The 27,536-nt window shown below is 34.6% G+C and overlaps 1 long non-coding RNA gene and 1 pseudogene across 1 annotated transcript; one reads left to right on the top strand and one right to left on the bottom strand.

Annotated features, from left to right (window-relative positions):
• Nucleotides 1-252: 252 nt before the first annotated feature.
• Nucleotides 253-2,267, top strand: LOC127868174 (putative nuclease HARBI1; annotated as a pseudogene).
• Nucleotides 1,912-10,814, bottom strand: LOC127868175 (uncharacterized). The gene is made up of 3 exons (XR_008043904.1): nucleotides 10,658-10,814; nucleotides 6,851-6,976; nucleotides 1,912-5,438 (listed from the first exon to the last, which is right to left on the bottom strand). It is a non-coding gene; the product is annotated as an uncharacterized LOC127868175 (long non-coding RNA).
• Nucleotides 10,815-27,536: the final 16,722 nt, after the last annotated feature.

The following is a 27,536-nucleotide window of genomic DNA, read 5'->3' as shown; positions in this document are numbered from 1 at the left end:
TAATGGCAATGAGTAGACATCTAGTGTGTCTTGCATTAACAGTAACTGAAGATGACCTCTTTAGAAATTTCGTTTTACTAAAACTCATATGTGATTTGTTTTAACTTGAATGTGATACATTCGCTTGAAATCGACTTTAATGTTTCTTTGTTATGGTATGAAATTGACAGGATAAAATTGTCAATATATTATTGATAACCTAATTTTAGTTTAAATTTTCGTTTTCGTTTAAGGTAAAGTATATTGTGGGTGGACTTCATTTACGCAACTCGGCTTACGCCGTTTTAGCTGCCGGCGTGGGCCGGTCACGTGATACGGCGTAAGCCGGTTACAAGCAAATAAAGTGGAACCGGCTTATTTCAAAATGGCAGCATTTGTGGTTGGTTCATATGCTTTGGTTAAACAAATCCTCTCTTGCGACGATGACGATGATGATCTGGTTGTGTTATTAGGAATTGCGGGAATGTAAGTCTCTTAGAGTCTTATACGCCAATATTTCAATATTAATAAAGTCCATAATGCCAATTATACACTCACTGTGTCTGATAGTTACATTACAGGCATATGATAATATTTATGCAACATTAAAAAAACTGAAGATGACATTATAATTATACTAAAATATAGCACGAACTGATGTAGAAAATCGAAATAAGGACCAACTCAGATGTAGTGCCTCCAACGATATGTTCTATGATTATCTGTTGATATCTACGTAACATACATATGGGTTATCATTTCGTTTTAGTGAAAGAGAAGACAGGACAAAGTCGCTACAGTACTACGAGGTCACAATCCAGCAGTATCTACCAGACACCTTCAAGCAATTTTTTAAAGTGACTCCTGCATTAATTGAACATTTGTGTCAAAAACTGTCAGATTGTCCAGAATTGTCTGAAAGAGTTGTTCCAGGTGGGAGAAAGCCTATTCCACTTGAGAAGAAAGTTTTAATGACTATTAGGTACCTGGTATCACAAGAAACTGTCAGAGAGCTCAGCGATTACTTTGGTGTAACAGAACATAGTTTTTTTCGATGCAAAAGACAGTAATTTCTGCTGTAAACGATCAACTTTTTTCTAAGCTTGTCACCTGGCCTAAAGCACACTGTTATCAAGATGTTGCCCAAAGATTTGATGATATGGGCGCTTATAGTTTTCCAAATGTTCTTGGGTGTATAGACGGCTGTCACATACCAATCACAGCCCCTCATGAAAGACCCAATTGTTATTTTAACCGAAAACAGTTTCATTCTGTCATTCTGCAAGGTGTTTGTGTGCATGATTTAACATTTACAGACATTAATGTGGGCTGGCCCGGCAAAGAACATGACGCTAAAGTGCTACGGAATTCAAGTCTTTGGGAATCTGGCTTTCAAAAGAGTGATAATGGTAGATATCATTTATTAGGGGATGGTGCATATCCACTAAAGCAGTGGTTATTAACGCCTTACAGAGATAGTGGACATTTATCACAACAGCAGGTTCGCTACAACATTTCCTTGTCATCAAAGCGCCAGGTCATTGAGAGTGTTTGAATTGCTGAAAGGGCGTTTTAGGAGATTGAAATATGAAATATATTGAAGAAATATGCAAGACAATTGTTGCTGCCTGTGTATTACATAACATTTGTATTATGGAACATGATGGTTTTGAAGACATCTTAAACAATGAGGATAATAATCAAGTCCAATGTAATGATCCTCAGTTTTTTATGCAAAATGATGCGGAAGGTCAGCTTAAAAGAATTAATATAACAAACAGGCTACTTGTGTAAGAAAGTGATTATTCGAAACTAAAAGTACTTTTAAATATTCATGACTCAAACATTTACACTGGCGTTGTTTACATTTCTATTGATTGTCCATACATGAAACGAATAGTCAGATTAAAAAAGAAACATATAACATGTATATTTGGTTTTACTTGTTTATTTCCGAAATATTGAACATATTACGAGTATAATGCGTATATCATTATGTCATGCCTGTGACAGCAGGTTTGAAACACCTGTCTGACAAAACTTATCAATTTGTTCCTCATATATCACAGTAAAATAAAAATCATATATCAATATGTTCTTCATATATCACAGTAAAATAAAAATATCACATGTATCAATATGTACCTCATATATCACAGTAAAATAAACAAGAGAGCCAAGATGGCCCTAGTTTTCTCACCTGAGAGGAGTTGGCTCATTCAATCTTTACCTAATGTCAATCTTGACCTAGATATTGTCCAGACAAACACCATGGTCAAGTTTCATCATTATTGAATCAAAACTCTGGCTTATGGGGTGTTTTTGTGAGATTTGACCTGGTGACCTATATTTTGAGTTGACCCCCCTCCCTTGCCAAACATTAAACTTCGCTTAGAAATATTTTTTTAACCATGATTCATAAAAATTGAAACAAAATTGTGACCTCTAGAGTGTTTACAATTATTTTGGACACAATCTAAGGGCAATAATTATGGCATTACTTATGTGATTTTGCTCATTATCAAACTTGACCTATATCTTTCATAAAGAATGCTTAAGAAGTGTGAATGCTAGAGTGTTTACAAACCAAATGTTGACGGACGGACGGCAGACAAAGACCAATCCTAAAACCTCACCTGAGCAATCAGGTGAGCTAAAAAGTGTGTTACACCGCTCTCAGCCATTTTCCAACTTGTCAGAGAAATCAATAAAACCAATGTACTGACCAAGTTTCATGAAGATCGGCAAAGAAATGTGCCCTCTAGAGTGTTTACGAATAAATGTGAACGGACGGACAAGGCCCGGTCACAAAAGCTCACCTGAGCAATCAGGTGAGCTAAAAAGAACTAGAGCTTTGTCACAGACGTGACGAATACCCCCACATGTGGCATTGACACAGAATATTTTGCATGTGTCTTCACAAAATCATAGCAGACACCATGCTCAATATTTAAAACTCACTAAGTGACCCCGTGACCTAGTTTTTGACCTGGCATGGCCCATGTTCGAACTTGACCTACACATCATCTTGATACAACTTCTGACCAATTGTGTTGAAGATCGGATGAAAACTACTTGAATTAGACAGCGAACACCATGCTTAATGTGTAAAACATTCTACCGCTAAGTGACCCATGGCTCATGTTCGAACTTTGCGTAGAGATCATCTATATAAAACTTCTGACCAAGTTTGGTGAAGATCGGAAGTAAACTACTTCAATTAGAGAGCGGACACCATGCTCGATGTTTAAAACACACTAAGTGACCCCGTGACCTAGTTTTTGACCCAGCAAGACCAATGTTCGATCTTGGTCTCAAGATCATCTAGATAAAAATTCTGACCAAACTTGGGGAAGATCGGATGAAAACTACTTAAATTAGAGAGCGGACAACCAATACCGACCGACCGACAGACAAGCTCACTCCTATATACCCCCCTAAACTTCGTTTGTGGAAGTATAAAAACAGTAATTGAAACATGTGGGCACAAAATACAGCTGCGTATGGCACTTTGCATTAATACAGCCCAAACCTCTAAACTGTAACAGAAACAACTTTTAAACTGGAGTCCTCCTTATCAGAATTTCTGGTTCCATGAAATCATTTCCTACTAACTGAACAGTCTCTAATGCTAAATTACAATGGCAGGTTATTAAAACTGTGGATGAATATATGTTCAACTGCCGCTGCACATATCCCTGATACAATCACAAAGGTAAGAAAATCAAACATTTGAAGACAATGTTAAGTTATAATAAAAATATTAAAAGATAAAGAAAAAACCCTGTCATAACACATGACTAAGTAATCATATCATATGACTAAGATGTCATCTTAGTCATATGATATGACAACTTATATATGTGATATGACTACTTAGACGTGCTATGACATCTTAGTCATGTGAAATGACATCTTAGTCATGTGATATGATAACCATTACATGTGATATGACAACTAAGTCATGTGTTATGACGTGACATGTGATATGACATCTTAGTCATATGAAAAGCCGAATTCGCCGCTCTCGATTGACCGGCGAGCAGGAAAGTAAAATGGCCGACAATGGCGCAAATGTAAGTTAAGAAGAGTTTTTGTGGATTAAAATATGATAACTTAGATATGTGATATGACAACTTAGTCATGTGTTATGACAACTTACACATGTGATATGACATCTTAGACATATGATATGTTAACTTAGACATGTGATATGACAACTAAGTCATGTGTTATGACATCCAAGACATGTGATATGACATCTTAGCCATATGATAACTTAGACATGTGATATGACAACTTAGTCATGTGTTATGACAACTTACACATGTGATATGACATCTTAGACATATGATATGCTAACTTAGACATGTGATATGACAACTAAGTCATGTGTTATGACATCCTAGACATGTGATATGACATCTTAGCCATATGATAACTTAGACATGTGATATGACAACTTAGTCATGTGTTATGACAACTTACACATGTGATATGACATCTTAGACATATGATATGCTAACTTGGACATGTGATATGACAACTAAGTCATGTGTTATGACATCCAAGACATGTGATATGACATCTTAGCCATATGATAACTTAGACATGTGATATGACAACTTAGTCACGTGTTACGACAACTTACACATGTGATATGACATCTTAGACATATGATATGCTAACTTAGACATGTGATATGACAACTAAGTCATGTGTTATGACATCCTAGACATGTGATATGACATCTTTGCCATATGATAACTTAGACATGTTATATGACAACTTAGTCATGTGTTATGACAACTTACACATGTGATATGAGATCTTAAGTCATATGATATGTTTACTTAGAAATGTGATATGACAACTAAGTCATGTGTTTTGACATCTTAGACAGAAGATTTGACATCGTAGTCATATGATATGACAACTTAGACATGTGACCTGACATCTTAGTCATGTGTTATGAAATATTAGTCATATGATATGATAACTTAGTCATGTGATATGACATCTTAGATATGTGATATTACATATTAGACATGTATTATGACATGACTAAGATGTCATAACACATGGCTAAAATGTCATAACACATGTCTAAGATGTCATTTCACATGGCTAATATGTCATATCACAAGTCAAATATCTTTCTTCAATTAGGTATGTGATAACATCAACTGTTGAACAATATGTTAAACATAACATGAGAACATTTAAAGTCCTATGGCATTAGGCTGAATAAACTTAAAACAAGAAGTGATTGCGCCACCACAAATTATTTTTTTTAGGGTGTCTTTTTAAACGCCAATTAGTGAGTTCACAGCTTCAATATTCTGTTTGCGCAGACATCACAAATGCACGGGTCGTCCCCTGTTATTATATCTTCAAGATCACAATGAGCACAGTCTGCGTGAAATACTAGCCTGCACTCTGAACATCTAATGTAGATTCTGAAATAAAACACAAACATGATAGACAGCAGGATTTTTAACAAGAGCCGTCCGCGGTTAGTGCACTCCAATTTACTCAGTGCTTGATAGTGTACTGGAAACCATTAATAACTAAGTTGCCTTCCTATTAGCTAAAGAAACTTCAGCGTACAGTTTATATAGTATTGACAGACCTGTACGCTGAAGCCAACCCCGTATCGAAAGTCAACCAGAGTCGTAACATATTTATGTCACGCTATAAATCAAAGAAAGTTCATTTTATTGGATACATTTCTACATATATTGGTAAATGAATATAAAGTACTGCATTGGGGAATATTTTAAAGTTCAAATGTTTCAAATACATATTACAATAGATTAAAATAACTCTCACATCAGTCTGAAATGTACAAATTTGACGCCATTGTCGCTTTTTCACGTGACGAGTTTTCATTTGGATACTTTCAGATCGACCTTGACATTTTTTGCTGAAATTGTAAACATTACTTTCTTTTTCTGAAATCTATTATTTGTGATTAACAACTTACGTCTGGTGGATTATAAGACTGATTTCAGTGTGAATCAGGTAGTTTTAAATAATATTTTCTTTGAGTTTGTATTTACACTACAATTTGTTTACAAAACAAGCCAGAATAAGTTAAAATACCGGGAAATGTCATTCTGAATTTGAAAACACTTGAGCACACGGTATGTTACTAAAAATAGAAATAACGTCATATGACAGTGAAATCTCGGGAGATTCGCATTTCAAGAAGGTCTGTCACATCGCTGTTTTTCTCGATATCTAGATATCTTCAAAGATAGGCTGGTGACAGTTACAATGTAGCCACCCTACTATGTTTTTAATCTTGCACACTTTTATCTTTGCACTTTTATCTGTTAATCTGCACTAATATTTTATTCTTAACACAGTTTTCTTGACAGCGCCTCCCAATCATAGTCAGGATTGATTGTTCGGGAGTAACAAGTAGAAGTAGAAACATGTAAGAGCAGAATAGATAAATTTTAAATGTTTAAGATAGTATTTTGTGAAAGAATATATCAGTTCAATGTGAAAAATGTCAATCTTTCCGATCAAGTGGTTGATTTGGGCCAATAACTGCATTTAAAAGCTGTTTTTGATCGGTCTTTGTTAACTGTCAACTTTTCAGGAATTTCTGGTTGACTTTCCTAATGGGGTTGGTTCATATCTATAAAGTCCCGCCAGTCAAAAATCATAAAAAGCGACATTTAAAGTTAAGGTAGCCAGAACTACCTTCCTATGTGAGTATTTGCTTTTGGAAATGGAGCATTTATTTGGCAAAATTAAATTTAGGGTTATCTGCCCTTATGAAATTGGTTCACTAAAACTATTTATCATGCATACTAAATAAGTATTTATTAATAACATGCAATGGGAAGACTTTTAGTACCTATATTGACCATCCACAAAGATCCTTGTGCGGTTGGAACTCTCTTGTGCAGTTAGACTTTCAATGCTATGTTGTGGTGCTTTTGAATGGCAAAGAAATCAGGTCCACCTTCCAAAATCACTAGAACTGAAATTTGTATAAACTATTATTATTAATAAACTTTGATATTTATATTATTGTGGACCTCCAAGGATATATTATAATACCAATTTGTTATGATCTTATCATATAAAACTAAAACATAATAACCCTTTGCATGCTGGGAAATTTGTCGTCTCCTAAAATGTCGTCTGCTGAATTTCTAAAATTAGCATTTTCTTCGATTTTTTTCAAAGAATACTATCAGAATAGACGAGTTAACGCGTGACGTCACACGCACCTGCAAAGTTTAGACTCCGCCCACTGGTTGGCAAAAGAGGTGCAATTTATATAAGCGCATATAGAGAAGGTTGACGAAATCTTCGTTTTTAATGATAATCATGCACAATATCGAATATAATTTTACTAATTATGTCTGAATAAAACATTAGCATGCAAGGAAATGCATCTTTGGAACGATTTTATTGTTTTTATTATTATTTGTTTTTACTGACAACGAACTCGGGAGTGGAACACAATCTAAGAGCTCGGTATGTGGTTAAACAAAAATCTCTCTACTTGGCACTTCATCGCGACCATTTTTAGTTAAAAACTTCTCAGAAATTAAAATTCTTTTAGAATGAATTAAATTTAATGAACGAAAACAAATAAGGATAAAAACAAACAACGAATAGGTCAATTGTATGTACGCGACATAGGGTAACTGATTTGAACCTTTATGTGTCTGGAAAAACTTACCTTCTTACACATTCAATAAATTCTTTTATTTAATGTAATTGTTTTATTTTATTGTTCACACTAATTTTGGCACTCTTTGTTGCAGCATTTATATCCCGGTGTATAATTGCACCTTTGTTATCACAAACCGATTATCTCGTTATGATCGGATACTGTCCAGACAAATACAAAGAAAACATGGTGTCATAAACCCAGGGACCTACACTTGGACCCCTGCATAAACCACATGTTGCAGACGAGTGTCTGGTCAGTAAACATAAGTCACGATACCTCTATGTCATCTCTTGGCATATTGAGCAATCATTTAAGCCACATTTTAAAGCTAAAAATACTGATAAGTTAATTTTTTATGAAATATTTTAACAAAAATGAAAACATTTGTCGGAAATGTATAAACGGGAACGAGTGTATATATTTATTAGCCAGTTAAACTTAATAATACATTGTTTAATAACTATACATTTAAATATTGTGCAATTTTACTGCTATGCAATTAAGCAGGGACCTATACAAACATATAGTTTGTATAGGTCCCTGAATTAAGGTATTTAACGGGTACCGGCAAAAGTTAACTCCGCTATTATGTGTAAAGATTGTACATTACTGCAGGGTCCGAAACACGATCATGAACATAAGCAGTCACAAAAGGGGCCGTTAGATAAATTAAATATATGCATCTATCATAAAATGCTATATTTTTATCACTCCTTATTACTAATAGAGATTTCAATAAACATGCAAAGACAGTTACATTTGGGTAATTAATATGCAGGGTTTTTCCGTTTGTATGGTAAATTGAATTTATATTCATTCAATGTAAACGAAACGTAAATTCATTCAATGTAAAAGAAAATTACCACAATATTTAAAAATAGTACTGTATTCCGCTTTTTAGGGCTTTTTTTATAATTGATTAAATGCACCTCTGACTCTATTGATCGCTGATGAAATAAAACACTATCCACACCACTTAAAATTATAATACAATTCAGGGCTTGAATTACTTTTTTTTTTCAACTCGCAAAAAATTGCTAGTTGTTAATATTTCAACTCGCATTTTTTATTTCCAACTCGCAATACAAGTTTTCATAATAATGCATCCTTTGGTTGATAAAAAGTGATTGGCGATGTTCACTAAGCACTGAAAGGATGGACCTATGTTTATTTTAACTAAAAACTTCAAAGCAACATTGTAACACAATTGAGTGTAAAGAGTATTTTTTTTTATATCAGTTATATCATCCAAAGTTAATGCCTCGGTCCATATGGGGCGACATCTGGCCTTTTGCTACTGTTGCCACTGATCCACCACCTATTCACAGCTCTGCGTGGCTGGAACCCCTCATTATCTCTGATAGAGATTCGCATTAATTGGTCCATCCTTTCAGTGCTTAGTGAACATCGCCAATCACTTTTTATCCTTTTCATAACAGAAAAGCATCTTTCACACTCAGCATTGCTGAGGGGGTAGAGACCAATCAGATGAATCGCAGAACATCTTACACACATTGCCGTCTTGGTCTCTCTCCGTGTTCAAAGTTATTTTTAGCTCGTCTTCCCATTTCTTAACTGTTTTGGCATTTCTTTTTATCTGGTTCGGCCTCGGCTTTTTTGTCTTCCACAGAGGAGACGGAGGAATTCGCCACAAAAAAGCTAGTTATTTTTTTAGTAGACGACATTTTTGAGTTTTTAAATCGTCTGCTAAACGTGTTCCGTCTATTTATAAGAATGAGGAATTAACGAAATGAGCTTCGTTTTAAAAAAAACTTCATACTGAATAACTATCGCCAATTTTCACTTAAGAAGGGAATAACATACTTTCAATTGCAATAATATAATTTTCAATGTTCTTTACTAACTATATCGGCAGAAAGATACAGTGCAGAGCGTAAATATATTTTAAAAAATATTTCGTAAAATTATTTCTGCTAGAACGGAAGTAACCGCTGAAATACATTATGCAAATTAGGGTAATTCCAATTTTCAGATCTATTTTTAGATCGAAACTAGACGGGGTTTAATTATTTTCGTACTTGGTCGGAAGACTTTCGATCGGCGAACAAATCTTGTATTTAATCCAAGATCTTTAAGCACCTTGTTTGTTTTTTCCCCAACTCGCAAAAAATGGCGAGTATCTAAATGTTGCACTCGCATTTTAGACGTGTTTTTTAAAATGTACTCGCAAATGGCCTGTTTGCGAGTGCTTAATTCGAGCCCTGACAATTAAAATATGTTTTATTAGTGTTTAAATATAATTTATTCAAGTCTTATTATCAGAAAGAATACGGCTAATTTATTGTTTTGTTTTGTGGAATTGTCAGTATTAAGTCTTCCGATCACGTTTACTCTATGCTAATAACTACTTCGTATTTTTATGAAGAGGAAATTTTATTTGTGAATATACATTTATTTGGTACTAAATATGCTATATTTGCACTTTTTTTTTTAAAGAGTTTTAATGTTTATTTCGTATTTATTATCAATTTATTGACTAAACAAAAGCCCTTTATACATGTTTTACGTTACTGTAACCAGTGTTTTTGCCAACCAGTCAGTGCGCATGCGCGGAAAATCCCGAATGTAAACAATAACAATTAACTCGTCTATAGCAAACAGTTTGGATCCAGATGAGACGCCACGTTCTGTGTCGTCTCATCTGGATCCAAACTGTTTGCAAAGGCCTTCAAAATTCGGTTCCCGCACTGAAAGAGTTAAGTAAATTGTTATACCTGGATATAAACATATTAGAATCGATTGGTAGCTGAGACAAACAATGATGGGACGAACTAAAATGAGGACAAATTAATATTTCTTTTCTATACTACATAAAAGCATTAAAAAACAATGCGAAATAGTGATACAATGCAGATGCTGTTAAAGCCTCGTTATATGCTTCTGATAAGTGTCATCTTACCCTGGAAAGTAGATAAATTGATGCATTTTAATCCACAAAAACTCTTCTTAACTTACATTTGCGCCATTGTCGGCCATTTTACTTTCCCGCTCGCCGGTCAGCCCGTCAATCGAGAGCGGCGAATTCGGCTTACGCCGGCTTGATTATTCGGCGCAAAATCGGATCGAAACAAGTGGTACGCCGGTTCTAGAAGTTAGCCGGCCAGCGCCGGCGAACGCCGATTTAATGAATGAAGTCCACCCAGTGTTATCAATAACAGTAAAATAGTGGGGTAATCGAATACTTGATGTTTATTTACCTACTATTTGGTATTAGATAAATAACTTCTTATGAGAAAATAGCTTTATAAGTCAACAAATAATACACCAACTTTCGCTTTCGACTTTTGTATGTGATATTGTAAACTTAACAACAGGTGAAATGATATCATTAAGTTTTTATTCTGTATATTTATTCGTGATTACATGTTTTGTAAATCATGCCACCCTTGCTTTGTTAAACATGCTTTGTGATTATTTGTGATTATTGTATAACTTTGTTGTTCGATTCTTCGATATCGGAGGAAATAAAGAATATATATAGCTGCGACTTTGTCAAGACTCTCACGAGTTCAACCCCGAGTGGGTTGCGAGCCCGCTAAGATTCTCGCGATTTAGATAAAAACTCTCACGAGTTCACCCCGAGTGAGTTGCGAGCCCGCTAAGATTCTCGCGATTTAGATCAATATCAATAGATATTTGCGCCTAATTCATGGGTGCGTTCAGTGAGTTCCTAGCTAAGTCGGGACCGATCTGCTTCGTTCGTAGTACAGTCGCAGTAGATTCTTACACATCGTAGTGAATCGCGAGCCTATTCGCAAGACTTCAACCGAACCCAACGGTTCGTCGTAACTCAATCTTACCAGTGTCTTATCTGAATCGTAGACTGTCACGAATCTTCCCGATTCAAAAAATGTGATTTCGTAGTGGAATAGGGCCATAAGGTATAATAATGAATCATTGAATACGTCTGAAATCGGTGACAAAATTTTACGTTGCGTGAAACAACCGCGTACAATTAATGCAGTAAAGATTGAAATTTTGAACAAGAACACATGCTTATTAAATAAATTAATTCTGATGTATTTCACATTGCCACAAGCAGCATAAAAATCTTTCTTTTATGCACTACATGTAGTTAAAATTCTGAAGAAAACTTGTTTAAAAAAGTTATTTTAAAAAGTTATTTAAAATAAAACACCACTTACCGGCGTGTTAATCCATAAAAGTTAAAAGATGGAATTCCAAAAAGTCACTTGATCCTGCACCCTGAAAACGCAAGTGGCGTCGTGCGGCGCCCTTTTAGGAATGTTTACGTGCGTAGAACGTTAGGTCGTGAATTTATTGCGTAAGTCTAAACATTGTAGAATAAGTATTTGATACTTACCTGTCTGAAGTCTGCAATTTACCATTTTATTTTTCTTGAATAAGGTTTTGTAAGTATGAGCCTGAGTCAGAATCTTAAGCTGAGTTTAAAATAACAGACTTAAGTACATTGGTGAATACGGTTCAAGAACCTCCCGATCGCTAGGCGGACACAATAATCCAACACCACTGCGACCTATGAACCAGAAGTGTGGCTTTGACCTTTAAGGTAAGAAGACAGGAATTACTCGCAACGATTCCTATTATGATGGATGCATGTGTTCTTAGTTGTATTAAAGTCAATCAATATATGGAAAAAAAAGAGCTGAGACAGACACGTTAAGCTGTTTTTTGTCAAATTTGGTATTGACCTCTAAGTGTGACCTTGACCTTTGAGGTAGGGAGTCATGTGTATTGCATGGCAAATCGTCTTAAAATGGTTAAATTTTTTATAAGTTATGACAAGATCTATGAATATACGACCAATGTAAATCTTATAAAAGAAATGAAAGACAGACGTACAGACACACAGTGAAACTGTCATGTGTCGCCTTCTTTTAAGGAGGGAGGGGATAAAGAGACAGTTGGTGATGGATAAATAAAAAAGCTGTTAAACAATTACAGCATCATCATCATCATCATCAGCAGCATCATCATCATCATCATCATCATCTTCTTCTTCTTCTTCTTCTTCTTCTTCATCATCATCATCATCATCATCATCATGCTCATCATCATCATCATCATCACCACCACCATCACCACTATCATATAATAATCATACCATAACCATTATCTTCATGAGTACCCAAATATATCATCACATCAGTTATAATTATTCAGATCCTTAGAGTTATCATCATCATATTGTTATTAACAATTGAAAACTTTTGATTAATTGAGTTTTGCTTATGTAATAAAATATATGCACGGTGGTTCATTTTGTATCTAGTCTATTGGGAACTTCTGTTTAAATTTTTTGGATCCACGATAATTCTTTCAGTTTACGGTACGATCCCGAATGATGCCGAATACACAGGAGTATGCTAACGCCCATGTCGTCCTTACACTGTTCGAGGGAGTTGAAATGCTCGGCGACCTTTTTTTCCTTTGGAGTCTTACATCCGCTTTGTAATCTTTCAGTCTTTGTTTTAATGACCTCTTTGTTTCACCCACATACACCACCTTTTGACATATTAGGCAACTAATTCCGTAAATAATGTTCCACGTCTCACAACGTTGAATTTTCGATAAGGACACTCCTTCTATTCCGCCATTTTTGTGTTGACCTCTTCCTAATGTGCCACAAACTACACATTTACTTGTAAATCTTGCTTCTTGGTTCACCCCACTACTCACAATATGATTTGTTTTCCCATGAAAAAGAACATCATAGATATTTCTATCCCTTCTATATGCGATAAGCGGGGTTGTAGGGAACACCTCTTTCGTCTTCTCTGACTGATGCAGCAAGATAGGTGTTTTCGTACAATATTGTGGATATTTGGCAGTTTTATTGAGTATGTCAGAACGAGAGGTACTATTTTGTTGTCTTCCTTATTATTTTCGCTTGGTTAAAACTGTCTATCAAACACTACATGTATATCCAAGATTACGAGATGGTGTCTGAGTTTAAGTTTATGAAGTTGATACTCTTCTTCATTGGAGCATATTCCTTGAGTCGTATGGCCTGGCTGTATGTGATGGATTCTTTTGTTTTTGTAGGATGGCTTGACTTTTATTTAAGTACATGTGTTTGTCGGTGTGTTTCGTGTATAACAAAGTAGTCACCATCCCATCTTTGATCTTTACAATTGAATCTATTTTATCTAAAATTCTATCTGGTTGGCATCCACTCTCATTTCTATATTATTGCTTTTGTCGATCATATTGGCATGTTCTGGGAATTTATCAAGCTGATCTTTCCCACGAGGCTTAAGTCCAAAATAATCGCGAATAAACCTCTTATAAACGATTGGTAGACATTCATTGTTCATCAGTTGTTCATCCCATTTACGCATGTAGCTACATGCATAATTTAATACTTGTCAGTTTTGTAGTTTTGATCCTATGGCTACACCTTTATCTGTTTATATTCTTTACTATTTAGCATTATAATGATGTTGTCAATTGCAATTAAAATCATGTCTTCTACCGCTTTTGATGGGATTGTCTTATCTGTTCTTGTATTAAATGCCTCTCTACAAGCTTCTGAACCATTTTGTCTTGGAATGGACGGGTAGAGTTTGACAACATCAAAACAAAATAGTAGCGCTCATTGTGGTATTGTTTTTGGAATTTCGTGTAGCTTATTTAGAAAATCTGTTGTGTCTCTGATGCAACTAGGCGTACTTTCAACGCATTTATTCATTTTCTGCTATTTCTGTCATATTTTCTGTGGCGGTTCCAATTCCATTGACTCTAGATCTATAGGGGTTGTCTTTTTATGGATCTTTGGATTACCTTTCATCCGGGCTTCCTTTGAATTTTTAGGTATCAAATAATCATTTAATTCATTGCAAATCAGTCCATCCCTGAATAGTTAATTGGCTACCCTCCTGACAATCCTGATCGATTCCTCTTTTCCACTTCCATTCGATATCTCGAAAGACTCCCTGTCATTCATTTCTTTTTCTATATTAATGACATAGTCTGCTGCGTTCACTCCTTCAATTTCGGACCCTTTGTCTGCTGGGCGAATAAAAACATTGCTATCGTTAAACAAATTCTTGATAGCTTTCGATGCTTCCTCACTAACTTTTGATTCAGTTGTATCATTTAATATATTTGGCTATTATTTGCTTGTATGTCGTTACTTCATTATTATAGATTGCCAATGGTATATTTAAAACCATTTATGCTAATTACAATTCAAAAATACATATTCCATTGTAGGAGTTATATAAAATGAAGTTTACAAAAGTTAAGTTTTATTATTTCATTCGAGTTCGTTTTTGCATATGAAATTGGCGTTCACATCAGACCGATTAATTAATCATGAAAGATTCAACAGCAATTATTCGAATTGCATGTGTCAAGCATGTATTTCTAAGCAACTCGCTAACTCTAAAAACAACAAAGTATGCAAACTTCGAGCTAAAAAGTATTGTAAAGATGTTAAAAATATTACTCGGATGTTAAATCTGACACCGAATTGCAGATGTTGCTGGCAAAAGGTTAGCGGTACCATTAAGATTTCACATACGCTAACCCTCTTTCCCTCTCGGCCAAATACCCTTGCTTTATATACGATGTATATAATATATAAAAACGCGGAATTGTTTGCAAATATTTATTTTCAATGTGAATATCATCTGAGAACATGGGATATACCATATTTAAACATACTCATCTGAGAGACCTGCCGATCATGGTCGCGGGTGTAAGAGCAGAGGGGGGGGGGGGGGGGGGGGGAGAGGTCTGGAAGCGAGAGAGCGTAGTTCATAATACCATTGTATGTGGCATTTCTACATTTTTTAAAGCCAATCATGGCAACCGAAGAACGACGGTTGTTTACCCAAGTGGTTGAATGTTTTTGAAGTTGGTCATTGCTGTTATTGATTAAGTAAAACAATCATTTCTAAACGTAAAAACGGTTTTCCCGAAAATTCAAATGTTTTGAATTTGGGTTTTACGGTCATTCAACACATACACGATATCGCGTTAACTTGGCGTGTTTACTATGTTTTCAGTTTGGTTGTTGTTTGTAATGGTGCAAAGAGTGAATTATTTTATTCACAGCATAAAGTAGCGTCTAATACTAGTGTTTTGTCCCAGGCCCGTTTTGCGTGGCGCTGCGCCACGTCGCCGTTCTGAAGCGCCACTCTGCCCGTTTCAAAGACAAAAGCCGCCAGGCGCCCTTATTGAAAACAACTCAATTGCCCCACTGACCACATTGTGTACACACTGGTCATACTGACAATAACATAGTGACGTCATCATCTATGTATAGAATGCCTTGACCGAACTTCTAATTCGAATAGTATCAGAGTATGGCCCCAAGTAATATTTTTAAGCAAAAATATAATTAACTAAGAATTTTAAAATGACTAAACTCTCATTTTAACATTTATGTTCACAATATTTCTATTAAGTTGTCTTTTTTGTGTGACAATTTTTGCAGAAGTATTGAAGAATAGCATTCGTAATAAATTAGATCTAATCGAAATACCGCAGCACGCAAGCGCAATCTAGTTGTCCGTACTGTACTAAAGTAATTTAAAATGCGTGAGTTTGGTATGTGTCAGTTCGATTCGTACAAGTAAGTTATTGAAATAGTTTTACATGTATGTATATTCACCCCCTGTACGTCGATAATCCAAACTAAGTTGGATAATTCAAACTGAAGAAAAAACTGTCAGCCGAAACTGAAACTGAAACTGAAAGCTAGGTGGTTATTTTATCATTTCTGCTAATTTAGTAACTATAAGGACGTAATAGTTCTACACATGTGATAATGAATGTCTGACACACACATGAGTTTTGAGTTGTGCAATGATTTAATAGTTTTCTAGTAAAAAACGATAAATTTGTCTTCGGGAAATGCTAATTTTCACGAAATGCAACCTATGTGTTGAATTATTTACACGTCAATTGGCAAAAGAGCAAACAAAACTGTAACAGAGATATGCAAAATTATATCATGAATGTCCTATAAAAATTTACTTTTAACACCTTGTGTGTTTCTGTGTTAAAATCATGTGTTTGCAGGGCGGGTATAACAGTTCATGGATAAATCCAAACTAATATGAAAATGACTGTGGATAATAACCAAACTAAAATGGATAATTCACAAACTGCAATGTATTGAACATGTTTTCCAAACACAGATTAGATATTACTCTTTGAAAACAACTTATTTATAGCACAAAACTCACACGATGTGTATAATGGAATATAAAAAATACTTTCAACGAACATTCATTTATTTGTTATTAGTGAAATTAATTGCAACGGAACTTGCATATATATATAATTGAGATAAGAAGCAAAATAAGCATGCGAGATTTGCATTCCACGTACACAGAGATGCCATAACACGTGCTCCATGTCATTTTGGATAGCATGAAAAGCATAGAAATGTAAAAATGTCCCTACTAATTGTTGAATCACTTGATTTAAAGGGATTCGAGTTGAAGCTGCATGTAAAGGTGGCACTTGACCCGCTGATTCATGTATTTGTTACCATATTTGAGGTTTCGAATATTGCTGGAGGCTTAACTGATCTGATTCATTATACATTATGTCAGAAAGATTGCATCGAATGGCACACAAATATTCAAGGGGCATATCGACGGCTAGTATAGCATTTTATTTTCCGAAATATATTTACACACTGAACAAAACATATTTAATTATTTCTCTATACACAGACATAGATATTAAAAATCTTCTGTAAATTATGTATTTTAATAATAATAATACAAGTTTTTCCCGTGACCCTGTTCGCCGGCGCGGGAAATTTGAAGTAGTAGTGAAATATTTACGAGTTAATTATACAGTATCCCGCTATTCGCATGCTCACTGACAATAAACGACTTTTAATGGTTTAGCATAGAAAGCTTGTGATAACCTAATTTGCCGGTTGTTTCATCTAAGGTAAGTTCTCTATTTTTTCTGTGTAATGGTTCGTTGTGTTATGGATAAGTATTTATTTCATGCACTTAAAGCGAGATTATACGATTTTTATATGTGTTAAATAATAATATATTGATAAAATATGTTACAATAACACAAAATAAGCAAGACAAATTATACATTGAAGACGAATTTCATAAAATGCAGCAAAGACCAATTAGCGCCCCGAGCCGAGCCGTACATATTTCCCTACAATAACCGAAGCATTCGTCTTTTTAGTTAGTGTTCGTGTTTCGTATGAAAAGATATCGTTGCAGGAATTTACAAAGAACCGTTAAACTAAATTTAGATTCACATCGTACATGCATGATTTACATGCTGGCGAATTCGACTGTACAGACATTTTCGATATCAGAATTGAATATCTGGCTTATTTCGCATTTTCGACACATGTTCTTCTTAACTTTTATTTTAATTTATATTGAAAAATATGTTTAATAAGTTTTTTTTACAAATTTTATATAAAATATTAAGTATTTGACAAAATCGTACAATATCGCTTTAAAGGACTCTGTACAATAATATTGAACATTTTAATTTAATTCCTTGTGTTTTTTACTTGCCACCGGAAAATTCTTCACGTTATTTTGACGTAAATGTATTTCTGGACTCTCTATTGGCCGATATATATAAATTTCAGGATAAGGGAATGATATTTCTGTGCGGGGACTTTAATAGCCGTTGTGGTCATTTACAGGATTTTATTAATGGTATTGACTGTGTCCCTAGTCGTAATATTGTTGATTTTAAAACAAATCATTATGGAGAGCTTTTGATAGAGTTTTTAATAAATGTAAACATGTGCATTTTGAATGGTCGTAACTCTAAAGCTAATGATTTCACCTCAATCTCAAGTAAGGGGTTTTCGGTGGTAGACTACTGTCTTGTTAAATATGATGACTTGCATTTATTTGACAACTTTTCTGTTTATAAAGCTATTGACCTAGTTGATAAATGTAATAGTACTGACGTTACACCATCTGCAAGTATTCCTGATCACTCTTTGTTGTCACGGGACATAATGACAAACTTTTCACAACAAAATGCATATTGTGATAGTTCATTTAATAGTCAGGACAGGTATTTTAAGAAGTTCGACCTCTCTCAAATACCTCAGGACTTTTTATCTGATCCAGAATGTCTTGGCCAGGTGAATGTACTAATTGATAAGTAAGAACATAGCTTGCAACTACAAGATGATGTTGATAGATTTTATGATGAATGGATTAGTGTAGTGAAAAAGATAATATGTATGATAAGGTGCCTTATAAGTCTATACCATTTGCGCATATTAGTAATAAAAAGAGAAAACCAGCCAAACAGTGGTGGAATGACATCCTCTCTGTTTTGTGGACAGATGTTTGTAAAGCTGAACGTCTTTGGTTGAAATGCCCAAATAACGGTGATAAAAAGGTACTGAAATCAAATTATATTGGGGTGCGTAAGAAATTTGACAGAGAAGTTCAGCGTTGCAAACGCCTACAGTGGTACTCATTACAGAATGAATTGCTTAATGATTGTAATCTTAATCAGTCACAGTTCTGGAAATCTATTGGACGAATAGGGGTTGGTCATTGTAAGAAAAAGGGTATCCCGATGGAAGTTATTTTAGATGATGGATCTGTATCCAAGGATGTTAATGAAGTTTTGGATAAATGGAATAGGGATTTTTGTACATTATTCAGTAGAAATTATGAAGAACACATAAATATTATAGCTGATGAGTCAGACACAGTAAATGAGCCCCTGTTTAATGATGGTATCAGTATCCTTGAAGTAATAGCCGTTATTAAAGATGCTAAGCTAGGAAAGGCCTGTGGTATCGATAATATACATGTTGAGTCACTGAAGAATAATACTTCTTTTTTATTTTTACATTCACTTTTTAATATATGTTTTAATAGGGGTGTAATTCCCTCTATTTGGGGTAAATGTATAATAAATCCCATACCCAAATCAGCAATGAATGATCCAAGAGACCCACTTTCATATAGGAGGATTTCCCTTTCATGCTCAATGTATAAACTATATTGTAACATTTTGAACACTAGATTGGTTAAATGGTCTGATAATAAAAATATATTAGTTGATGAGCAGAATGGTTTTAGGAAAAACCGCAGCACTAAAGACTAAATATCTGCTTTGACCAGTTTGATTGACACTAGGAAAAAATCTGGATTGTCGACTAATACCGCTTTTATTGATTTGAAAAAAGCGTACGATTTTATAAACAGGGCTAAATTATGGAGACGTCTTACACAAATGGGAATACATGGAAAAATATTTTCCAGTATAAAATCTTTATATAGTTCAGTTTCTTCCTGTGTCCGGTTGAATGGGTTAAAGACAGACTGGTTTGATGTCAATTGTGGCTTAAGACAAGGATGTTCGTTGTCGCCTCTATTGTTCAATTTTTATATTAACGATCTAGCTACTTCCCTAAAAGATACTGGCATGGGTATAAAGGTCGATGAAGACATTATTTGTATTCTGTTATATGCAGACGACATTGTATTACTAGCAGATAGTCAACAAAGTTTACAATTATTGTTAAACCATTTAGATAGCTGGTGTTCGTCAAATGATATGGTTATTAACGATAAGAAAAGTAATGTTGTTCACTTTAGACCTAATAGTATCCAACAATGTGATAATGTGTTCAAATGTGGTAAATCAGTGGTGTCAACCGTGGATAGATATACCTACCTGAGTATTTTATTGCAAGACCATTTGGACTTCAATATTACAGCCATGGTGGTTGCACAGAGTGCTAGTCGGGCGTTGGGGCTCCTTATTGCTAAATATAAAACTGCAGGGGGGTTTACATACGATGTCTATACTAAGTTGTATGATAGTTTAGTTTGGCCCGTGATAGAGTATGGCGCGGCAATTTGGGGAACAAATTCCTTTTCATGTATTAACGCAGTACATAATCGGGCAATGAGGTTTTTTTCTAGGGGTTGGTAGATATACCCCAAATGCAGCTGTAGCAGGCGAAATGGGTTGGGTTCCTACTATTGCGCGACAGTGGAAAAGTATTTGCAGTCATTGGTGTCGACTGTCCGCAATGCAGGAATGCAGACTTAACAAACGAATTGCACTCTGGGCTCTATCCAAGGGTAAAGGTAACTGTAGAAACTGGTGCTATTTAGTTAAAACTAAGCTTAGCGGTTTAAACTGTGAAGAGTTTTGTGATGTGATGATCTTGAATACTAATTATGCATTACCTGAAATTGAACAAGACAAGATTTTTGAACAGTATGTAGTAGACTGGCATACAACTATAAATCGTGAGCGAAGTGGTCGAGGTAATGGGCGTAATAAACTTAGGAAATATTGTATGTTTAAAAACATCTATGGTTCTGAAAACTATTGTAAGATGATCCTACCTTTAAATCATCGTGCAGCGTTTAGTAAATTTAGGTGTGGTGTAGCACAACTTAGGATCGAAACGGGGCGTTATGAAAATTTAGATGTTGATGACCGCAAATGTCCATTCTGTGACTCATTTGAAGATGAGTCTCATGTTCTGTTTCAGTGTTCTGTGTACAGCCATATAACACATGTTCTTACCCAGAAAGCCTGTATAGTTAATCCAAACTTTGAAAATATGTCAATGTTAGAGAAGACTATTCTTGTGTTCTCCGACCCACTTTTGATAAGAATAACTGCAAAATCCTGTTTTGAAATTCTTAAATTGCGCTTATTTTATCTATGTAAATAACTAGATAGAGGCTTTTTAACAAACTGGTCAACTAGTATTGTATTCACCTATGTGTAATACTTTGTATTTTAATCTTTGAGTAATTGTACTCAACATGGTTGTAGATATGTAAAGTTGGTTTTAAGATTGTATAGTAACTGATGCTCTCTATTTCCTAGCAATATAAACTGGAAAACTATGATGTATCAATAGATGACTTGTGTCTTAACACTTTCTTCTTCAACACCAAATTCTTAAATTATCCAGTGTTGCCTTGTTAAGTACCATTAAAACGTCAAGTAGCCTTATTTAGGCCAACATCGTCTTTTTGTCAGGCATCAGTATGTTTTCCAGTTTTCCTATTATTTGAACAATGATTAGCAATGGTTAATGGGTTTGATTGTTCAGACAATATTTGTTGATATGTATATATATCAAAGTCTCTTTTTAAGGCCTTTGTATAGTGGTCATATGCAATGTATCAATTTTATGAATCTTAAATGACATGTTTACAGTACATTGTATATGATGGGACTAAATAATCTCAACTTGCTTCCTAGCACATTTGAATGTTAATGAAGGAAAGATGACTCTGCAGGGCTTAAAAGTAAATATTTTAATAATAAGGTCGAAGGAGTTTCTTCCCTTCAGTCTGAAATGGAGCAATTGTCTTCAGTCTGATAACTGATTGCAAGTTTGTACTAGGTTAGAAGTATGTATTATCACCACTATCAGCTTATCATGGTATGCCTTGATGGTGGAATGTTTTCTCTTGGTGGCTAACTATTTGTGAAATAATGTCACAATTTACAGTGTTGGATATTTTTCGGCAACAAATTTAAATGACAAATAGTAAGATTGGTGGTGGCAATATAGCTTTTAACATACATACTGATTGTCATGTAAAGTACATTGATAAGCAGTTAAAGTCTCTTATAACTCATTTTATGAGTGGCCAATGTTTTATCTTATTGTTTTATATGTGCAAAACTGTGATAAATGTAAATATTGGATGAGACTATAATAAACAAATAAACTATAATAACATCTGTAGTTTTCCATTATCTTCTGTTTTACCTGAAAAGCAAACAAAGTCATTTTAATGATGATTGTTTAACAATGTTCTAAAATGCTTTTGTTGTCAGCAACTAAATAAATCTCGAAATATTCTACAAGAGTGGTCATTTTACATAGATCTTTACATAAAAACATCTTGCAGTTTGGTCATTATCCATCAACTTCCACATATAAGTTTGGAATTATCCATACACTAGTTTGGTCATTATCCAATTTGTATATTCTTGTCCTAAACAAATAAGAATATATTGCGTTTTCGAGCATTTACGCCATTCAAATTTTTTACATACATATATGAAAGGTTAATACATAAGTCCAAGCATTAAAACAATAAAAACATTCGATTATAATTGTTTTTGGCCTAAAACTTAAGACAGTTTCATTTACTTTTTCCAGATTGTCAAACATATTCATTTTATTTTGACGTAATTGTTTCTAATTGTTATGGGTTTATTAGCGCATTGTATCCGGCAAATTACATTTTACCAAACAGAAACGTTTACTATGTCACAACTATATCGTAAATAAACGTGTTCTTACAAATAAATGACTGGAGTCTTTATTTCTGTCGACATTTTTTTCTTCTGTTTAAATTATCCTTCTAAGTTTGGATTTTCGACGTACAGGGGGTGATATTCTACTTAACGATGTAACCATCATCAGTTTATCGTTGTAACTTGACAATGTATGCGTGAAAAGAAAGTATGCGTTTGTTTTTAATGTGCTATGAAGTGGAATACAATCGAAATGTGCAAAGTTGCAATGCGTCAACGTTTTTTAATATGTGTAATTGAACTACTAGTATTTGTTGTTGTAATTATGTAAAGAAAAAGTTAATCTCAATTTTAGGCTAAACAATAATAATTTTTCGACCAGAAACATCTTACATATAATCTGATAATGCAAGAATGATCATACTCTTAATGTGTTTTAAATAATAAAATGACATATACATTTTAATCGATTGTGTGTAATACAGTGGTGTCACTGCATCAGTCACCAACATCATCAGCCAGGATCCACCCATCAACAAGTGTTTCGACCCTTTTATCCTGGTACACTCTCCGAATGGTGGGTCTTCAGCGGTGATCAGTCCACTACGTGCTGGTGACTGGTTTCCAGCTCCTCTCATCTCTTCGAGACCATAGCCAACTGGATGCCCTTTCAGCTGATTGCTCTAGTCTGCCCACAGCAGTTTTTCTCTTATGGCCGTTGAGTCCCATGGCGCCCAACATCTTCCATAGTGAATTGGCTGGGAAACCTCTTGCTCCTATTTCAACAGGGAACAGCCAGGTTCTCCATCCTTGTTGTCTGCATTGGTCCATGAGATCAGAGTACTTGGTTTTCTTCCTTTCATAGGCTTCTTCACACCTTGTTTCCCATGGGATTGTCAATTCAATCATCACCAGGTGCTTTGCAGTGTTGGACCAGATGACAATGTCGGGTCTGAGATTGGTTTGTACTACCTCCGGAAAGACAAGCAAATTAAATCGACGTAGCTGACAGGATGTTTATAATCGGCCCACAGACGATACAACGGCCCGAGGACGTCTATTATCGGTCCGCTGCCGTATGTTATCGTTTATATTAAATATATTGAAATTTTGTTTCTTCACTAAAATGTATTACCGAACCAGCTTTTCATGCTTTTTTTCATTACACAGATAACGACATTTATGACGTATCTCTCGTGACGAAATTTTTGAGACGAAAACGAGCAAAACTCTATAGATTTGCGGAAAAACAAATGTGACGTAAAGTGTCGTCCCAGATTAGCCTGTGCAATTTGTTTAAATGAAGTCTCTTCTTAGCAAAAATCCAATTTAGGCGGAAAGTGTCGTCCCTGATTAGCCTGTGCGGACTACACAGGCTAATCTGGGACGACACCTTGCGCACATGCATTATTACCAGTTTTCTCAGAACGCAACTCATTGAATCGAGAATATTGTTTAAGCAGGTGCTTGTAATGTGTTGACGTATGAATGTGAATCTAGCATATCATATTATTTATTTTAAGAAAAGACGCCGCAAAATATAATTTTAGACAAAATACAATCGTTTTGATTAGTAAGAATCGAATACAAGAACTCGCAAAACCCTGATTGTACATGTCTCTGACGTTTGCTAGTGCCATTTTATCTGCTTTTTGAACTGAAGTTTGTTTAATTAAACCAAATATCTTTACAAAGAAAGTATATGTCTTTTCTCTGTGTCTGAATGTCTTACATACACACGTGTCCATGGTAAGATGGTTTACAAGTAATAAGCAGGGCCGTAAGCAGGAATGTATGACTGGGGGCCCAACCGGGGAGTTTCTTTTGGAATTTGGCACTTTTCAAGTTGAATTTTAAAACCTATTTTGTGACTTAACTTTATGGAATATTACAAGTTAATCAGCACATTTCCGAAGAATAAAGCTTTAAACATTAGTATGAAATTAATTCCAATGTACAAAACTTAAGATTTCAGAAATGCATGATGTTTGATGAAGATGACATTTTCTCTTTAATAAGCATTTTCCTGAGTTTTTTTTACGCAACGCTTTCAGATATTGAGCTGAATGTTGGTATGTGAGTTTACCTACATGACCGAAAGATGAAGTGTGAAATTCTTTTTTGTCGATTGATTTTTGGCGAAGATATGGGCGTTTTCTCTATAATAACAGTTTTCCGGAGTTTTTTTTTACCCAACTCTTTCAAATTTAGAGCTGATTTTTATGCAACCGGTAGAGTGGCATTAAGCACTCGGAATGTCCGTCCGTCCGTCTCTCTGTCCGCCCGGCATTTCTTTTTCCGGACTCACAACCTCCTGTATAAGCTGCTTCTATTCACTGCTTCTCTTTCTTTTGTCATAATTGACTGATCGGGGATGTTTGTGCAAGGCGATAAGAAAACATTTCCCGTGGGCTTATCTCCACTGGCGAGTAAATTAGCGTTAATCCCCATATTTATCAGGGACAATAAACACATCTGCTGGTCCTTTCAGGAGAGAAAAAAATTGCATGAGACCCATTATTTTAAAAATCCAAACTCGACGTCCAGCTTGGCGGGGGGTCTCAGAGCACATGGCCTGGGTACGGGTCTGATAAGTGTCCAGACCGATGCCAGTAAATGCCAAATGCCTTACTTGAAGAAGCGACAATAGAAATGGCCGCATAATTAAGTTCATGAACAATACCAATACAGGTCATGGGGCAGAAAAGGAAGTGATTTTCTATTTGTTTTCAAACGATAGATTTAGATGCACGTGTCGGAACTTACGAAAATTCCAGGAAAACTTATATGCATCTTTGAAAAAAGTGATGGAGTAATCATCATTTTAATCATGTTAATAAATATAATTGATCAATTTGTTGATCATTTGTCACTCGATACATTTTATTTTTATAATGTATAAGATATTTCCGATTGAAAACTTCCCGTACCCTCATTTATTTCAATACAATACAAAATTGCATGTTGCCATTTTCTTGAGCACGTGAAATAATTCCGAATACGAGGAGGGGCATTGTGAATCGGTTTCACTTAATTTAATGGTAGTTAGACTCTTGTATTTTGATGTAAAAATATTTGTTTCAAATGAACGCTCTCGAGCCTTAAACATTAAATTTATTGCAAATGTATTGGGTTAATATTTGAGTAACTTAATTCTTATTAGACAATCATTGATTAAATGTATGGATATAGCAATTTGATTGATTTGCCATCTGCAGGTTACGCAAGTCGGCCTGTTTTTGTTGTCTTAATTTCGATACGATGAACTGTAAACAACAATGTTAATTATATTGGACAATTTATTTAACACGGCGAATTAACAACCTTACACATTGACAGATGAAACCAATCAAGACAGTACCCCTTCCATAATACCCTCTTGTATGCCAATTATCATCTTGTTAATTGATGGCGGCTGTTATCTTAACAATGACTGATACACAAAAGTCCCCTGCACTTAACAAATAATGCGACATTGCCCTTATACATTTTTTGAAAATTTTTTCTTTGAAAGTGAAAAAAAGAGTCGCTAACTGTTCAAAAGTGTGAAAAAAATGAACCGCAAATTGTTCGAAAGTGTGAAAAAATGAACCGCGAATTGTTCAAAATGTGAAAAATGAGTCGCGAACTGTTCAAAATTGTGAAAATGAGTCGCGAACTTTTCAACATTCTGAAAAATTGCGTTGCGAGCTTCGTTAAATTCTGACAATTTGAATCGCAAACTTTTCAAATATGTGAACAACGGACATTCTCAAAGAAGGAATAAAAGCCCCTGATGAACACTTGCCCGACCAATGCAATATATAGAGTGTTATACAAAATAATTTTCCCAGCATCGGCGGCTTGTAAACAAAACCGTCGTGCCCGAACAACAACAACATAATAACAACTCACTTATCAGGATTCCAGTTTATTCATAACTTATTGATCGTTATTTTCTTCATTTCATACCAATAAGAAAACTAAAACCAATTTATATAAAAACAAAGGTGAAATTTAAGTGTTTATTTTATTTATTTTATGCTTACGTTGTTACCCTTTTTTTTTCATAGATATTTATACAAACCAATAAAACACACGAAAAAATATAAACACATAATTACGCGACTAAATATGGTAAAATTAATGTTTTCTTAAAGAGATTTGTTCACGATTTTTTCCTTTTTGTTTGCAAATGTCATTTAATGAATTTATTATATAACTTTAATACTTGGCATTGTTTTAAATAATGGAGATTACAAGGAATTCAGGTTTAAAATATTGCTTGCCCTTTGGTTCGACTTAGGAACTGTAGAATTTTATGTCGATTACTCAGTACCATACGTGGTCGTTTAGATGTCACACACGTTTTTCCGATAAAAAAGGTACACACGTTTTATTTTTGTTTCAATTGTGATTGATGCCAATCAAAACGAATATATAAAAAAATTAGAAGTTTTTTTGTATTCCAAAGTTTTATTTTGCCTGTTTAAATATAATGCATATATTCGTTTTCAAATCAAATAAACATTATTTTTTCAAATGGGTAACAAGTCCCTTTAACAGCTTTCATCTCACAAACAAAAGTAACAGAATAAAAATCATGATTTAAATAATTTCTTTTTTTACTTAAATAAAAAAA

The sequence above is a fragment of the Dreissena polymorpha genome, chromosome 2, assembly GCF_020536995.1.
Source record: "Dreissena polymorpha isolate Duluth1 chromosome 2, UMN_Dpol_1.0, whole genome shotgun sequence".
NCBI classification, from domain to species: Eukaryota; Metazoa; Mollusca; class Bivalvia; order Myida; family Dreissenidae; genus Dreissena; species Dreissena polymorpha.
The sequence above is the reverse complement of the archived record's forward strand: the minus strand, read 5'-3'. Positions and strand labels throughout refer to the sequence as shown.